Source organism: Lepidothrix coronata, unplaced genomic scaffold, assembly GCF_001604755.1.
Source record: "Lepidothrix coronata isolate B3197 unplaced genomic scaffold, Lepidothrix_coronata-1.0 Scaffold49, whole genome shotgun sequence".
In the NCBI taxonomy this organism is placed as follows: Eukaryota; Metazoa; Chordata; class Aves; order Passeriformes; family Pipridae; genus Lepidothrix; species Lepidothrix coronata.
This window is the reverse complement of record NW_016690229.1, coordinates 2,570,110-2,588,904: the sequence shown is the minus strand read 5'-3', so window position 1 is coordinate 2,588,904 and position 18,795 is coordinate 2,570,110. Positions and strand designations below refer to the sequence as shown.

The window sequence follows — 18,795 nt, the reverse complement described above, 5'->3', positions numbered from 1 at the left end:
GGGAGACCAGCAGCAGCAGGAAGGTCTGCAGCCTTGTCAGCTCATCTTTCACTTGGCTTGGGCTTTTCTCTTAAGAGGGGAAAGGCTGGTGTGCCATCCCACAGCAAGGGTGGAGAAGGAAAGGCTTAGCTGGCATTGAGGAGCTGGGTGATGTGTCTGCAGAGACCCTCTCCTTGCTCCAGGATTTCAGGGTTGTTGAGCCCCTGAGAGCTAAGTCTAGGTCTTTTTCTGATAAAGGAAGGCAACAACTGTTTGAAATGCCATTTTTGTAGCCCACTGGTTAAAAGAGTTGTTTTCCTGAAACTCTGCATCTTTTACTAGGTTGGAAGGGACACCTGGGGGCCATTTAGTTTGACTGTCTGCTCAGGGAAGGGCTATTTTCAAAATCAGATCATATAAAATAATCAGTTTAGCCCTTGATTATCATTTTTAGAGGTTTCTGCCTCTATATGCACACAAAGAGCTAAACTAGCTTTTTGCACGATGAATTAGACAGAATTTTCCAGCTCCAGAGCAAAAGCAAGATAGAGGCAAGAAACTCCTGAGGTAGGTCAGCCGTGGGCAGGAGAGCTCATTTCTTTGTCTGTGGCAAGGTTCCCACCCCTGATTCCTATAGTCCCTCCTGTCCCACTGCCTGCTGGAGGTCGTGGGACCCTCAAGGTTGTGCAGTGTGAAACAAAGTGTTTGTGTGGCTGCACTCCGGGGGTCAAAAACCTTGGGGAGCAGGGCAGGACTGGGAATGATAATTGTTCACCAACTGTGCTTACAAAGCAAAATGAGGAGCCTCCCCTTGTTCCTAACTCCCCTTCCTTATCCTTTGCACAATGCCCCTATCTGCCCTCCTCATGTGATTTTTGTATTCCTCTCAGCAATTTTATTTGCACAATGTGTTGGGTTTTTTCCCATGTGCTTATTTTTCTGGCTACTTCACAGTGGCTGAAATCTTTAGTTCTTTCCATCTGACTTCAGAGGTTTCTGGTCTTACAGTTGCTCTGGAAAAATGTAAGTGCTTAATTAACATGCAACTACTGGAAGGGAAGAGAACAAGGAAATACAGAGTCACGTTCTTTTTGCTTGACAGAGTGAGAGCCCTTGGTACAGAGCACACAAAAAGGGCTCCATGAAGAGATCTGGATTCTCTCCCCATTCCAGTGCCATGTGTGATTTCCAGGCAGTGCCTGATTTCTCCAAGCCTCCTTGCCTGCCTCCTGCTCTTGTGTCATGCTTTTCTTTCCCATTCACTTATTTCCTCCCCTGTTGAGGTGCTGAGCAGCTCAGGGCAGGCATCATCCAACCCCAAAATTACCTGTGTCAGCTGGCAAAGCACCTGCCCTGTGAACCCTTCGCACTCAGTGGCGAAGAGGGACCTCTCAGAATGATTCAGATTTTAAGTGGGATAAATCACAGCTCTTAAAAAGGCCTTTTTCTCTCCATTAGCTGCAGTAGGAACCCTAAAACTACGATGTTCCTAACCTGGACAAAGAAAATCTAGTGGGAACCTACGCAGGCTGGAGCATATGCAGTGTTTATCACCAGCAGCTCAGCTGAAAACTTTAACACCTAACTCTAACAAATTATAATGCTAGGAAAAGCTGCTTTTCTTGGGTTACTTTCACACAAAGAATCTTGTTGCTGAATATCACTATCAAAGCAGGCAGAGCAGAAATCACTTGAGCTCTCTTTTTATGATAGCAGTGAAGGACTGTAAGCAAAATGAAGCACTGTTCTTCTGGGAATAAGTAAAAGAGCAGGATCTGTGTTAGAGCAACACTTATGGAAACCTAGAGGAAACTTGAGGGCTGATATTTTGTGAAGCAAAAGGGAATGATGAAGATGCAGTGGTTGGAGTGGTGAGTTTGCCCTGTGGGGTCATTCTTTAGTGGAAGCCAATATTTGGTGCAGCTTGATGTGATGAGCAGCCAACCTTGTCACAGCCCATGGAGGTGGAAGGATTGCTTTGCAGGGGAAGGAATTGTGTGGTGTTTGGACACCTGGTTTCTAAAGACAGCAAAATGCTGAGCACCAGCACATCTCACTTAAATAAAGAACTCTACCCCCAAACCCCTCAAAAGGCCAAATGGCCTTTTGAAATGTGGTATTTTATTTAAGAACTGCAATCACACTGGAGCATGGAAGTCAGGAAGGGGTTTCTGAAGGCAGCTGCCACTGCTTGGTGTGAGGATGGAAGAACAGGTCTCTCTTGGCAGATCTGGTGGAGTCACCTCCCTTTGTCCACTCTCATCATTTTCCACACATCCCTGCAGCCCTCTCCTCCCTGCCCTATTCCCCCCTAATCTTTGCTCCTGTTACGTGTCTCTCCAGTTGGATCATTTTTCATAGATACGCCTTTCCCTCAAAAAGAAGAACATATTCACGAAAATAATCTGTCATTTGCCACTATGACTTGTGTTTTCTTTCCCTTCCTGCTGTGTGTTGAGGCCATCTTTAGCTTTAGCTCTGGAAGATGATGTTTGGGGTTTTTTTTCCTTTTCCTGCTGCTTTTCCCACTTGTGCAGTGCTGAGCCCCTCAGAGCTCTGTTCTGCTGCCCCAAACTCTGCAGTGAAACACTCCTGCACGTGCTGAGTTGTAGGACTCGTCAGCCAGCAAGTGGGTGACAGCCTCTACAGTAGCTAACATAGCCACTGGTAGATAAAACAGCAATAAAATTCTCATAATTAGTTTGCTAAAGCTTTTTCTCATGGACAGATTTCCTGCTACAAAATCATGACTCAGGCACCACCATTTCCAGTGGTCTGTTCTTGCAGTGGTGAATGTTTTTCACCCAACATGGTACTGAATCATTGCCCAGGATGTGTAAGGTATTTGTGCTTGCACCACGTCGAGGTGTTGTTGTTATGGTAACTCCTCTGTATTAGTCTTGATCCCTCATGTAGTGCAATTATAAAGGCTGTTGTTTTAAAATAATCCAGGCTGTCTCCAGTCCAGGGAGCCAGCACTGCTCAGTGAGACCTGCACATCCCCACTGAGGCAGAGCTGCTTTACCATATGTTGTTAAAATAAAAAAAGTTGGTAAGGAAAATACCACATCAGAAATATTTCTGTGGAAAATCAGTGGAGAAGTCCACATTTCCCTTGAACTTTTCTCCATAGCTCTAAGACAGACACCTACTTTTTTTTTTCCTTTTAAATTAATTCAGCCTTGGTTCTCAGGTAATCACATGAGTCCAAATAAGCAAGACTGCACTGCACTAATTGAAATGATTATATAAGCTGTGATACTTAGGCAGAGATGCTTTAGAAAAACCCACTTCTGCCCAAGTCTGTCAAAGTCCAGAAATTGTACACCCATGCCAGACCTTCCTCAGTGTATCCCAGAAAAGGGATGAGGTGGCCCACAGTGCAAGTACCTCCTTGTGCCCCCTTCCTTTCCATGTTTAATCCGCTATTTCACTTTTCTGGATGGGAAGCAGCTCAGCTCTCAGTGCAATATTAAGGACACACAAAACCCACTAAAGACTGTGGCTCCAGCATCCACAATTTGCCTCAAGGCTCCAAAACATTCCCTGGATGATGCCCAGGAGACGATAAATCCTCTTCTATCTCTCCAGACTTTGAAGGACAGACATTTTTTCTTAAATAGACCTTCTCTGTTTTCATTCCCTTATTTATCTGGAGCTGACACTTTAACACAGTAGAAACAGCCAGGCACTAAAAACAAAGAGAAACTCGAGTCCTTGACTTCTTCTGAGACTTGCAGCCTGTGTTTAAGAAGAAAAAAAAATATCTAACCAACAGAGAAAACACATTTACAGATTTGTCTCTTTGGCTTCTCTAAACATCAAAAAGGCAGAGCAAAGATTAGGAATTTCTTCTACTTCAGGAGATACTAAAAGAAAAAAAGAATAAAAATATTTATAGAACAAAAAAAAAAAGAAAAAAACAAAAGACTCAGAGTACAAGGTGTTCCTTTGGTTTCTTGGGAAAATGTGCAGTGAGGCTCGAGACTGTTTGTCTGCATTGCAAACCTTCATATTGAGCTTTTGAAAAATGTTTCATTTAGCTGGATACTTGACCCTCTGTGTGGATCATGTGTCTCCAAAATGAAGGGAGGAAAGGAGGAGGCAAGGGAGAAGAAAGGAACTGTCTTTGCTGCTATTATCTTCAAAGACTGCAGCATTTCTGCAGGGTTCCCAGATAAACGGTGAAGGAGAGCTCTCCCATCCTTCCCCTGCTCCGGGAGACCCGTCCTCCGCCCCGTCAGCTGGAGGCTGATTTCACTTTCTAACCATTTGCTGTGGTGTGTTTTACCAGGCCTTGGCTGCAAAGAAACCAGATTACCCAGCTGGGCTGGCCTTAGTGGGAGAATCACCAAAGGCTGTTTGCTTTGCAGTCGAGTACTGAATAGGGCATAAACCAGTAAGAGGGAGAAGGGTAAGGTGGCCAGACATCCAAAAAAGCTGTGTGGGATAAATGGTGCCTCTTGTGCGGCGATTTCCCCTTCCTGGGCAGCTCTGGGTGGAAGTGCCCATTGATTTTGCTGTCACAGGTGATGGTTGCTGTGAGTGTGTGCTCTGAAAGTCCCGAGGGGATGCAGAGGGCAGTCAGTGGCTCTCAGGTTGAGCAGTGGGGTCAGAAAGGAGGAAAGGAGAGGGAAACAACTGCAAAGATGTAATTTGCCCCCAGAGCAGTTTGTGAAAGTGAGGAAAGCAGTTTGGGTGTTGGTTTGGCAAATGGTGCACTGATCTGGCCTTGTCACTCCCTTCCTCCATCAGTGTGGGGTCACAGTCTCTGGAAACCCCAGCCATTTGTTTAATCACTCGGATAAGGACTTGGAGCAGTTTGTATTTCAGGTAGTTGAATTTGAAGCTCTTGGCCCTGGCCTTGAAGAGGAAAGTGAAGCTGGTCCTGAACATGGAGGGTGGTTCTCACGTGGGTTTTTCTGTGAGACTGGCGCGTGCACGCAACAGGCACCGAGCCACCACCACCAAACACATCCAGACTGCCAGCTGGACTTCAACCAGACATCCAAAGGTGAAAGCTTATCTCCATGCCTGAGAGAAAACAGGAGGAGATGCAGATGGTCCCAATAAACCATTGCAGGAAACAAAGTACACTTGATAAGGAGCAAGGGAAAAGGAGGACGAGAATTCCTAATGTCAGTGATTCTGTTAAAGACTTTGACCATGCCTTATGGGAAACTGCAAAGTTAAAATATAAATAAACTGACTTTAAAACCTCAATATTGCAACAGTAGTGGCTGAGTTGAATTTAAATTACCTCCTGTAATTCTTGGAATATCTAATGCTTTGAGAAAGTGTGATGTTTTTCTTACCTCTTACATAACTTTTTTTGGTCAAATTTCTGAAGCAGTGTATCGATTTTATTGTTTTAAGGCAGATATTATCAAGCCTGTTATCAGCTGCTTGCCGATAAGATGCAAGAGCTAGACATGTTAGAAAACTAACAATTCGAAGAGTAGGGGATTCTTCTCAAAGCCTTGTCCACGGTTCCTAACACTTTCCTCAAAAGTCCTTTCATATTGAAGCAAGATGTGGATGGAAACATCATATTAGTGACTGTTGTTGTATTTATGTGTCTGCTGAGTGCGGTGCAGAGAGAGAATCACTTTTCAGCTCTGAATTACTGTAGGTCTTGTCCACAAATAGGACCTAAGTGCTGCAGACTACGCTGTGCTTTTGCTCTTTGCATCCTGAAAGACTCTTTGGCTTGAGAAAAAGGCAGTGTCTGCTCACAAACAGTGAAAACCAGACAGCTGCACACGAGATCTAATTTGAAGGTGTAGTTCTGTCTTCATCCTCAGAATAGGAATGAGTATTACATCAGCATGAGCACAGGCTGGCCTCCTCAGGGCTCAGTATTTTGGGGTAAGCCCGTGCAGACCTGCAATATTCTGTCTTATTGATTAGAGTTCATTTAATAATACTATTATGCCTCTACTGAACAAAAAAATGATTCTATAAGCCCTGGTGGTGGGGGGAGTTTTTCCCCTCTAAAATGGTATATGAGACAAATAAATCTATGGGACACTCTTGACTGCTGATTCATTTCTGATTCATAAAAATAAACAGATAGCAAGACATATGTCTGAGCCAAACAGCATTTACTCTGTGGGAACATGTAAATGTAATAACACTCTTTAACAGGGTTAAACAATATTAGCCCTCTGATTTGTCATTATTAGTGTCACTAATTCTAGTTTCATGAACATCACTGAAAATATATGGCACGCAAAAAACAACTACCATAATGTGAGCACATGCATCTGTCTTTCCAGAAGAAAAACAGGCTTGGCAGGGACTGCAGTTCTGCAAGGATTTGAAACAACAACTTTTTATTCATTAAAATGTGGTTATGGTCTGAAAATGGACTTGAGGGAGAGGAGAAGGGAGGGAAAAAAATGCTCTCTCATTACAGACAGCACTTAGCCATTCCAGTTTGTCTTCCATTGGCAATGTGCACTGACAGATACAATGGCTTATTACTGCCCCCGTTGATGCCAGCGGGAAAATTCCCTGTTGACTTCAGCGGGAGAAAGACCAGATCCCAAATCTGGACTGCTGTCAACAGTGGGAAGGCAATGTCAGTCTAAACAGAGCAAGTTTGGTTTCTTTTGTGCCCCATGTATCTTCAGCAAATTGCCAGCTAAGTGTTGAATCCAGACTCTTTACAGCTCGCGAGGAGAGCGGCCGGTGGGGCTTTGCCAAGCCTGGGGAGTTTGAGGCTGTGTGAACCTCGTGAAAGATTTACAAGCTGTGCAGGACGGGATTGACTTCTGCGAGCCCGTTCTGCTCTGACTTCAGGCCAGGGCTCACCTCTTTACCAGGACACTGTGGGTGGTCAGGTGTCCACGTGCACTTGAAGGCAGCGGTGGAAATGTGGTGCCTGCTCAGGGTCACATCCCCAAACCACAACCGGGCCGAGTCTCCTCCCCGGCGTGGCCCTGCCTTGCTCTGCCTCCCTCCTCTCCCGCTGAGCCGATGGCATGTGCTGTGCCCATGAGTGTCTCTCAGCACAAAGCTGGATGTGGTGGGGCTCCCCTCGGAGCTAATACCAATAAATAACTGTATCCCAAGCTGAAGGAAGGACCCCTCTGCAATGAGGGGCCGGGCTGTCACGGGGCACTGAGCTGGAAGGGCACAGAGAGCCACCTCCTGCCCCAGCACGTGGTAACTGCACCACTGGGAACCTGGGGGTACCCAGGGACCTCCTGGCGTTGGAGGCACCTCCCAGTGGTCACCATACCCCAACAGTCAGTGTTTCCCAGGGAACTGCTAGGCTGCTAGAGGCAGGGGGACAATGGACACACGCACCATGGATGTCACCAGCAGCATCTGGCTGCAGGAGCTGAGCACAGAGTGATGGGAGAGGAGGCCAGAGGAGGCTGTCAGAGGTACGTGGCCTCTGCCTCAATAAAGCGTCCAGTGCAGAGGAGGCACCAGAACTGCCTCACACAGCCTGGTCCAAGATTTCCCTACTCCAGCATGTAGCTGGGAACATGTTTTCCTAATGCCTTAAGCTCAGTCATCTTTGCTGCAAAGGTGATTTCTGAAGGAACAAGAAGGGTATTGTTCTCTTTATAACAAACTTCTGCATATTGGATGACTTTTATCACATTTTTCCTCTTATCATATCTTTCCTCATTCTTTTCTTTTCTAGACTAAACAAACCCAATTCCTACAACCTTTCCTTACAGGTCATGTTTTCCAAATCTCTAATCATTCCTCTTTGCTCTTCCCTGGCCTCTTGCCAGTCAACCTATTCAAATGATGGTTCCCAAAGCTGGACATCCTGCTCCTATTTTGTTGTGTTGGATATAGGGCAGAGAGACAAGCAGAATTAGCAGGAGACGAGGAGCTGCTTTTTAATCCCCTCCATTATCCCTGAGCTGGATAGCACTGCTGCAGGGTTTTAAGAGAAAAAAGAGCCAAAGTGGGAGCTCACTGAAGCACTGAACATCAAATTACATCAATTCCTAGTTATGACCATCTCTTAAATTATGCCAAGTCCTCATTAACCCTGAGGTTATTACTTGGCTCAGATAAATATCCACCTGTACATTCACCTCCGATGGGGCTTCGGGGGCAGCATGAGAAGCTTTCCTGGCATCAGCTCGACTCCTGCCAGCTCCACTGTGCTCCCACAGTCCCAGCAAGGAGTGGATCACGACAGATATTGCTGTGCCGACTGTGGGAACGGGGGGAGGACACTGTTGTCATGTCCATGTTCTATCTGTCATCTACTGGTAGCTATTTATACTGCGCTTATCGCCGTGGTGGGATGAGCACGGGGTAATGGCAACACGTTAGAGAGCCTTTGAGGCAGAGAGCTGAGAAAAGAAAGGCACTGTTGGGTTTTAATGTGCCAGACTGAGCCTGGGAGGGAGTCGCTACCTGTCACAGCACGGGGACTCTCTGCAGACCCACGGCCTTCCAGTGGCACTCAGAATCCCTGAAAAATCACAGTCTGCATCGGGAAAATGCAAATCCCTTCAGGACTGAGCTCCAGGGCTTTAATAGCAGCATGTTTTATTCAGCCTGTTTCCCCTGTGCTGTATGTTGTCCTTTACATGTTTTCAATATTTAAAGCCTGTTTTTCATTACATTGTTTCTTCTGATATTTCCACACAAAATTTCTCTTTTTCCATGCCTCTTCATTCCAGAAAAGATGTGGTTTTGTGCACTGTCCTCCTACGGCTGTGAAACCTCTGAGTGTCCATTAAAATGAAAAGAATGACAGAAAATTAAATTAGTTTTTATTATCTATGGTAGCAGTGCTAGAGAAAAGGAGGGAGCTGTCTCTGTTTGGACTGTGTAGCACAGGTAGAGCCAGAGAGCAGGACATGGCTGCACTTGGATTATTAATTTTTATTTTTTCTTAATTCTATTTTTCCCCTCAATTGATTTGTAAGGAACTATCATTGTCTTTTATTGCTATAAACTGAGCTGTGCAGGAGGTTTCAAGTGAACACATTTAATTTTTTAATACTTCACTTCCTTCATGAAAAAACCATTCCCCAAATACTATGGCTTTGGTGCCACTGGTGATGGGAAATCATGGACCATTTTAAAATGGATTCATTTCTCCAAACACTCCTGCTGTTGATAAATCCAGTTAATAACACTAAACAATTTTAGAGAACACACAGAAATGTTCTATCTATTCATTCACCTGCAGAGTAACTTAGCACTGCATGTCAGCATTTAAAGGGGATTGTCTGTAATTAGGCTGCTATAAAACATAAGTATAGTGGTCACAGACAATAAAACTCAAGGAAATATCTTTGCAGTGTGTCTGAGCACAGGCAGCTACACATGACCACAACAGTCTTTCACAGGAGATTCATCTGGAAAAAAGAACAACATGTGTGTGTATGTGTAAATGTAAATACACACACGCTGCAGAGTGGGTCTATCAGTCATACTAGTTATGAAGCACCACCAGGGAAAACAGAACTTGGTTTGGGGAAATTTAAAGGAATTATTTCCAAATGAAGATGATTACATCTACATCTGTGATCTCGCAAGACACTGGGGTTTCTCTGTCTTCCTCTGTGTTTTCCCTGGAGACTGTGTAGGAAAATGAACAAAGCAGAAATGCAGAGGTCTGTGGCTGCTCTGCAGACAGAGGCAGCCTCGTGTACGGTGGGAGAGGAGAGCCCATGTTCTTCTTTCCATCAGGAGTCCAGAGCTCCTTCATGAAGACAGATAGGCTGTGGCTCTGCCAACCCAGAGGACATCCTTTGAGGGCTCTGGGGGCTCTGGAGTCTCCCTGGGTGCTATTGCTGGCAGGTTGCAGCCCCAGGGAGTTGTTCTGCCACAAGAACAGAATGTTCCCTCTGCTTATTCCCTCTGGGACAGATATTGAAGGGTGGGAGACCCAAATGACTGGGGTGCCAGGACTCTTGGGTTCCTGGGCAGCTGCACAGCCTCACCCGAGTGCCCCAGTCCCTTGGTGCTCTCCTGCCACCTGTGTCCTGCAGGTTGTGTTGGTATTCCATGGTCTTGCCCAGGCCAGAAGGACCCTCAACTATGCCCTCTGGACAAGCATTCCCAGAATGTCCAACCTTGCTCCAGAGGGGTCTGGCTGCAGCTTATCCACAGCACTGGTGTCTGTCAGCCATGGGTTTAATGGTGCTGCTCTCTGGAAAGATGAAATATATGGTTGGGCAATAAAAAAAAAAAAGCTGGAAAGAAAGATTTATAATTTTCCCCTTAAGCCTGTCATTCATGTCATTAATATAAATGTCATTTAGGAGGGCAACAACTTTTTCTTCTTTTTTCTTCTTTCTTTTTTTTGCTAAAAGCTTTGTGTATGTACCCACAGTCTGACAACCAAATGGGTCTGCCTTTCTTTTTTCCCCTCCAATATGTGGATTGCTTCTAATTCTGTCAGTCAAATGGAGCAGCAGTTTCGGGAGGGGAGTGATTAAGGCTCCCTCAGAATAAAGGGCTGCACGCTGTGCCTCTGCTATTCATCAGCGCTGGGGATGGAAGAGCAATTCCAGGCTCCTGAATAACGGGATTTTTTCAAACGTACAAAACACACCTTAGAAATACTGTACAAACAAAGCTCACAGCCTCCAAGTGCCGTGCTTATTTTCTGTTTATTTCTTCATGCTTTATTTTCACTTCTCATCGTGTGCTCCAGGACCCCACTCAGCCCAGCTCGGTGCTTGACTCCAGACTCCCCCAGCAAAGCACTTGGCAGTTCCTTAATTGTGCTTAACTCACTAAAGCCATATGGATTTAAGCTCGTGCTTAAAGTAAAGCCTCTCATTATGTACTTTGTTAAAAGAAACTTCCCGATTAGATCTGGCTGTATGGTGTTGGTCATTTTTGGGAGGCAAAAAATGCAGAGTAGGGGATCCTGTAGTGTTTCCCAAAACAGTGTCATTTTACCAAAATAGTGGTGTAAGGAACAAAAAAAAAAAAAGAAAAAGAGGTGAAATATTTTTGAAGGTGCTTCTAAGCAAATTGTCATTTTGCAGTTTCTTCCAGAATCACATAGAAGTGCTTAAAACCCACCTATAATACTACAAAAACCCAAGCAAACAAACAAAAAACCCACAAACCTTTTAATTTACAGTCAAACAATAACTTTTATTTGACTTCAGATATTTTCTCTCTCCTTTTTGACTCCTCTAATTCATTTCAAGTTCCTCTGAAATGGAAATACAGATGGGAAACCAAACAGCTGGGACTTACCAAGGGAGTCAGGGAGTCTGTTTCAGGTAATGGATTCACAGTCCCCCAAATATCAGTCCAGCACCACTGTAATAATACCATGTTCTCCATGCAGTTTAGATAAAAAATACAGATGATAAATTGTACTCCTACATACCAGTGGATGGTGGGAGTCCTCAGAGACCAGGCATTTGCTGAAATGCAAGATATTGCTTCTTGATTCCCCACTATGTTTTATGGTGTGGCAAATGTATTATGGAGATAATATTCAATGCCCACACTTTCCTGAATTTAAATTGAGGAGAACTTATTCAGGTCAGGGTTTTTTTTTTTTTTTCATCACTTTTAATGTCTGCAAACATCCTGCCTGTGTGAGTGACTGTACCAGCGTGGCCACTGTTTGCCAAGGTACAATGGAGTGAACACTTGGGTGCCACATGGTAAATGTTTCATGAAAAGAGTATCTAAAACCGTCAGAGACTGTGTGCTCTGCACTCAAATGCAGGACATTATTTCGTGATTCCCTGTGATCCCTTTGGCATTGTAATTCTAAACTGTGCAAAGAGAAGTGGATGAAGGTGGATTACAAATTCTAGTCCATATAAAGAACCTGTAATTATTTGTTAAACTGCTGTGTTTAGTCTCCTGTTCTGCTCTCTCCAGGCTGGGCTGTGTTTTCCAGTTTAACTCCCTGACTGTATTTCTAGTGTATAAGGACAACATGTACCTCCTCCTGTTTTCTCACAGGCCTGCAGATAAGATTTCTCCCTCCCTCAGATCCCAGGTGATGGCCTGAGCATGTCTGCAGGATAACTGCCTGTGGGATACAAGCTCCAGTCCCACGCTGGGCTGGTGGGACACTTTGTGACCTGCCAACAGACAATTCTCCATGAGCATTTTATGTCTCCAGACATCTTCTCATGTGGTTTTTTTTTTCTTTTGTTCTTGTTTCCCCTTAGACATGGTAGAATTTTTTTTTGCTTCAAGATAGAATTTCCCCTAAAATGCAAGAAAATATCTGCTTCTCTGTCCATCCTTCCCTTCTCAGACAAGTCCCCTGCTTCATCTAGAGATGTGTGTGTATGTGTCTATACCTATATATATACATATCTACCTACATGTATATTCTTTCTTACCCTGTTCCACTGTGATTTAAAATAGCAACCCTTTGCCAGTCTCTTCTCTCCCACCAGAGACAGGTAGGGTTATTTTGGAAGGTGCGAGGGTTGTTTGTTTTAATTTTTCTTTAAGTCACCAAAAAATGGAGTTAAATATAATTTTCATGAAGTGCTCCAAACCCACTGCATTTGCCTGGGTGTATTGTTTTTCAGGCTCTCTCCCACCTCTAATCAGCTCTGATTCGGCACAGTTGGCAGTCTCTGCTCAGCAAGCAGACAGTCTGAATCACAGCTCAGCCCTAGAAAGGATGGTCTTTCTAGGTCAGGGCTAAATATACTGAGTATGGGGGTGAGGATGGAAAAGTTCCCATTCCAGCTGCTATCCTGCACTGAGTCTGCAGGGATAAAACTCTCCACCTTGACGGCACATTGGAAAGCTTCGTTCACTGGGATCTGCAAGGGGAAGAGGGAAAGTGCTGCAGTGCCCCTGTCCCGGCAGCACAGAGGACCTCTGGGAGCTTCAGGAGTGGCTCTGAGCTGGATGGAAAAAGAGATGGTCACCTCAGCATGAACTGGGCTCATGTCTAAACTTCACATTGCCCTTTCCTAGGACTCACAAGCGTGGTGGTGGGATCAAGGGCTGGGTTCCCCCCTCCCCGTGCCCAGCCAGGCAGGGTGCCCTGGGAATGCGCTGGCCTGCAGGATGCTGCTGGTTTTCCAGTAGCTGCCCATCCTCAGGCAGTCAGGGATAGCTAACAGATCTTTTCCTGATCTTAGGGACACTTCCAGGATGGCTGGTTGGCAAGGAAAGCAAGCTCAGGCAGCCCTGCTGGCATCTGGCTGTGCTGTGAAGGGCAGGGCACGGTGACATTCCTGTGTGTGGATGAGGATGCCCCTGAATTTCAGGAAGCAGCAGGGCTGGCAGCGCAGGGAGAGCTGTGCTTTCCTCAGGGCTGACGTTGGTGTGATGCCTTCTGAGGCACGTCAGCTGTGGAAAGAGAGTGCTCACCACATCTCCCTCCAGCCTGGCCCAGCTATTCCTCCAGCCTGGGGCTGATACTTGGCAATCTGGCTGGAAAAATTAGAGCACAAATCCATGTGCTGTTTGAAGTCAGTAATGAAACAAACTCCCATTTCCAGGAGTGGGACTGCATTTCCATTGGCCCCTTCCTATTAATTCTGTAATACCATCTTTCATTTTTATATAACACACCAGGCTCCTGCAAGAGTTTTCTTTCCCTTTGAAAGATGAAGCTTCAAGATTGTTACAGTTGCTAGAGGCAACTATTCTGCAAAATCTTTTTATAAAATGTATTTATCTAATTAAAAATCTTTGAACAGCACCATGCCTGTAGGATCAAAAATCTCATTTATACTGTGCAGGACTGGGGAAAATGTTTGCTGCTTCTGTAGAGCCACAGATAAACAGGGACTGGAGGGGCATAAAATGGCTGCTCCAACTCAGCTAATCCTAATGCACCTTTTCCAATAAAAAAGTGGGCTCTAAGATCTCTCTGGTTTATTATTGGAAGAAAAGTAATAGGGAGGGGGGAGGAGTAAGCTTATAATGGAGTCAATTCAATGTAGTTGGCAACAAGAGTAGAACAGCCTTACATCAGTGACATTTTCCAGTGAAACAAACCTGTTGTACAGAGAACAATTTTTAATTAACTCTATATCTCATGTGTCGAGGAACGTGAGCAAACTTCTTTATGACTTTACTTTTGGCTGCAAAGTATATCCCAGTTTTTATTCTCCAAGAATAGATTCATGAGGTGAGTGGCAGGGAAGAGAGGGTTTCTAAATATGCATGTGAAACGGTACGAAGCAACTTCGCAGGCACTTCATTGATTTCTTTTTTATCTGCTTCTTTTACATGAGGGAGAGCACGGTGTATTAAACACTAAATGGTACTCAAAGGATCTTTAAGTCTGGAGAAACCTCATACTTGTTGCTCAGCCTCAACAAGAGGAGCCCAGGCTGCCCAAGTTGGTGGCCAGGGTGGCCCCATCGTTGTGGCAGCGCCGCTGACCTGCCTTGGTGGCTCCAGGAGTGGCCCAGGGTGGTGGCTCCAGGAGTGACATCCCTCCTCTGCTCTCCTGTGCCATGGCAAGGTTTCTGCTGCAGCAGAGGAGCCACGCTGAAGCCACACAGTGTAATGTCTGGAGATGTTCCTCCAGAAACCAAAGCTGGAATCACAAAATTAAACATTTTGTGCAATTTTTTTTTAACTTACCCTAGCTCAAAATAACTTCTGCTCCTAATTAGCTTACCCAACCAACAGCAATAAAACCAACCCCTGCTATCTGCTGGTGTGTCTGGTTTGGCTGCCTTTCTCCATGTTGGTGGAGATGTGCTCAGGGCTCTGCAAGCAAGAGCGGGGCACAGACCTGCACTGGCTCAATCTGAACTTGTGTGCAGACAAAAGTCCACAGAGAATGAGTGTAAAAAAGCACAGGAGCATCTCTTTGGCTTTGCACATCCTCTGATTACAGGAACTTTGTTCAGAACACAAACTGCTCTTATGGCCACCAAAGGAGGTTGATGATTTCCAGTCAAGCTGAAAAAATGAGTATTTCATGGGGAGTTGAGAGGGAACTAAAAAGAACTACCTATAAACCAATTGGTTTCACTTATGGTCCCAAGGCTCACCAGAGCTCAGGTGTTTGTCTCAGCAGGAGTCCCTGCTTGGCCTGTACCCCACCACTGCTCCTGCCACTGATGTGCAGAGATTAGAGCTGTGTTGCAGACATAGCAATGGTGTGTGGAGCAGCACAGATCATAGGGGAGCTGAATTTGTATGCTTTAGCACAAATTAGGTTGCGTTTCTAAAATCCTAATAAGCATAGAGATGGATCCAGAGGGATTGTTACAAACCAAAGCAGAATAATAAGCTCGTCCAGAATTTACCTAATGGACAAAAGGAGAGAGAGTTCTCAAATAATGGGCACATCAAATGAAGCAAAGAGCATCTCAGTAAGAAGAAATACGATCCTGTTCTGGGATGCTGAGGCCTGCAGTGGGACATGGAGGAACTTTGCAAACTGTAGCTGTGCTGGGGAGAGGTGCCGATGAGTGGGTACAAGATCTCGCTCTTAAATATGAGAGTCAAGGAAGTACTTTATGTATTGATGAATAATTGCTTTACTGAGGCCAAGCCCTTCACTGAAACTAATGGAAAATTTGTCATTGACTGCAATGGCATCAGCACTAGACCTGTAACAAGAAAATAATAATGGTCTTGTCTGCAATTTAAAGCCAAAAGAAAAAAAGAAAGGCAGCATTCCCAGCAGCCAAGAGCCTTCTGCGTGGCTCGAGGAACACTGTACTGGGTGAATCATTTCTCTGTTACACAGAGCAGTTGTTCGGTTCCTGATTTATCTCTAAGCAAATTTAGACTACTCAAAATCGATTTGCTCGTTATAATTTTTCAATGCCTATGGGCAAACTCTTGGCTTCTGCTGTTTCCTATTGTCATCCCTGCTGAGCATTGGTTGCCTTGGCTCACGTGGGTCTGTGCATCCTCCCTGCCTGTGTGACGCAACATTAGAGACAGAGGCTGGTAAAAATCACAGCCCCCCGTGTTTCTCAGGGCTGGGTTTCATGCTCAGAAGTGCTCTGTCACACTGCCTGTTATGTGGTCAGCCCCAAAATTCAGAGATGCTTTTTTTAGAGCCAGTTCAAAGCACCTGTTCTTTACAAGAACTGGGTGCACGTGTTAACAGGTGATAAAGAACAGCAAAGCATGTGAGGCAGCAGCTAAGGAGGCCTTAAAAGGGTTCCCTGAGAGCCACTGAACCAGGAACCTGCAAATATCCATTAATGAAAGTTATTTTGCTGATATGGGTTTCTCACAAGAATTTGATTGGCTTGGATTGCTGTTTGGGAGAAGGGGACCTAAAGAACCTCCCTGGACATTATCCTGGGGAGCCTCCTAAGGCAACACCAGCCCAGTGTCAGCACATTTTATGGACACTGCTGCAGCTCCTCTGTTTGCTGGATGGGATTCAAGCAGTAGCCTGGAGGGGATTTTACAGACCTCTGGCCTTTTCTGATGAAGCTGCTGCTGCTTATTCAGGATCCTGTCCAAATTTTATTTAGATATTCCTACTTGGCCTCCCTGTTTAGAATTTTAATTACATTTGGCTGCTCTGCACCCCGTCAATCCAGTTTGGTGCTTCAGTGTGTGCTCTTCAACACTCAGAGCTCATTACTTACAGGGCAATGAAGGATCCTTCAGCCTTTATCACCTGCAGTTCCTCAGAAATTTTGGGGTTTGCAGCCCTGCCTGTCCCAGAAGACCCTTCACAGGAGATGTCCCATTGCAGGGGCAGAGCTGCTGGTTTTAACCCGGGGCAGAAGCTCTGTTCAGCTGCACAACCTGCCAGAGCAGCCCAGGCTTGGCTCAGCTCTGTCATGTACAAGAAAGCTGCTGTTTCTAACTCACACAGGTGACACACAGGGTTGTCTTACGTCAGACTAAGCAGCCCAGCTGATGCTGGGTTTAGCACTGAGCCTTCATTGGGCTCCTTTGTTCTTGCAGTACCTCATACCAAAGACATTTTTTGGAAATGCTAAGAATTTGCATGATATTAAAATGCATGTTCCGTTGGGCTTTATAGTTAATTCTTTCTTTTTTTTTCTTTCTTTCCCCCCCACAAATAGGGCTCAGTTTTACCATTGTTCATTTTTTTTCCTTTTATTTAAGCAAAATTTTCAGCCATTCAGCGCCTCTGTTGAGATTTTTTTTCTTTCATTACTTTATGGCAGATGAAAGTTAAGAGGCCCAATTACTAACATTTTATGATAGCACAGAATATTATTAAAGCACTTAAGAGGTTATTAACACCTTTTATGTACCTCATTATTTAAAAGCCTGCCATATTTAATCATTTTAGCACCATTAAATTGGCATTAACAACAACCTTATGACTTACACTCAGAAATGTCACCATTTGACAACACTAATGCAATAAAATATCTCACAGAAACCTGGAGGCACCAGGTGAACTATAATGCTTCACAAAAACAGGTTTTTTTCATGGGTCTCAACCACAGAGAACTGCAAGGAGAGCCAGGGGGGTGCCCAGCTCACCCTGAGAGCCAGGAGGGAGCCAGTGGAATGTGTGTGGCAGGAGGGCTGGGTTTGGTGTAGGACCATCTGCAGTGGGTGAGGAACACGAGGCACTGAGATCTCCACGTGCAGAGAAGCAGGAGCCACTCCCAGCCCAGCCCTCCCTGGAGTCCGAGCGCAGCCGAAGGTCTCGGCTCTTGCCCGTGCCATGGCAGTCCTGGGAACCCTTTTGTCTCCCAGTGGGGGCTGTGGCACCTTTGCTGTCCCCCAGTGTCCATGCCAAGTTCTCAGGCTTTGAGGGCCCTGAATTCAGTGACTGTCACACCTGTGCTCGATGATGGATGAGCAGCTTTGACAGATAAACAAGAGAACAGCAAAGCCCTTCATTCCCTGTCCTGCCAGGGCCCCTTGTTTATAGGAGTTACATGTGTGCTACTCCCTCTTAAAGTTGTACAGTTATTTCTCCTGTGACTCTCCCCTTGGATCCCTCTCTTTTTTCCCTCTCTCCCTGTGCTGGGGGGCTGAGCCTGAAGCTCAGTCTGGTGGTTGGTGATTGCACACTCAGCATCTGCCTCTACCCATTGATTACCAGGGACAAAAAACAACAGCACAGTGAAATATTATTTTTACAGCCTTCTGATTATTTCTAACAACCTGCTAAAAGCCAGTGGGACTGGGTGGGTCGGAAGAGCTCTGGTGACACTGGGAGCATTCCAGCCCCTGGAGTTTTTCCAGCTCCTGGAGCAAGATTCAGTTCATAGAGGACTTTTCCCCAGCAAAATATGGGATGGATTGTGTTTTCTCTTTAAGGTTTACAAATAAATCCCTTTCCAATAATCATTATTTTCATAGATGAGCATTACTAATATATTTTGGTATTTTAAAGCATATCCTCGAATTTACTCTGGCAACTGCTGTACAGCTGAACACACGATCAGGGAAATCTATTCCATGACTTATCTGCCCAGACTTCAGTAGCATTTGCATTCTTTGTGATTGTCTAACAGGAAAATAAAATGGAAAAGGTCCCAAAAGCCTCAAATTTGGAGCCATAAAAGGCCCCCTGAGTTATTTTTCAGATGTTGGCACTCGGACAAGTGACTGTGTCAAAAACCCCAACAGGTCTATGTACAAAACATAGTCCCAGCTGCTGGAAGGATGCCACCACCACTATCAGGATATTAGTTCAGCCATTTGGGGAGAGTAAATGTCAGTGTTTGTAGCTCGGGAGGGTCAGAGTGTTCAGTGCTAACGAGGCTGCAATTCCACAGCCAACCCCCCCTGTGTATGTGATCTGCAGGCGCTTCCCTCTCTCCATTGCCCTTGAAGGCATGGATGGATTAATATTCCAGCCCAGCCACGCTTGGGTTTAGTTTGCTGTTTGTATTACATCCCTGGCTGCAGTAGTTAAATGCTGGTAGGTCTTCGGGTCTGTTA

At 45.2% G+C, this 18,795-nt stretch overlaps 1 protein-coding gene across 1 annotated transcript in view; it reads left to right on the top strand.

The window, feature by feature from the left end:
- PMEPA1 (prostate transmembrane protein, androgen induced 1) overlaps positions 1-18,795 on the top strand; it is a 137,111-nt gene that overhangs the window by 50,348 nt on the left and 67,968 nt on the right. The gene's annotated exons all lie outside the window — the stretch shown is intronic.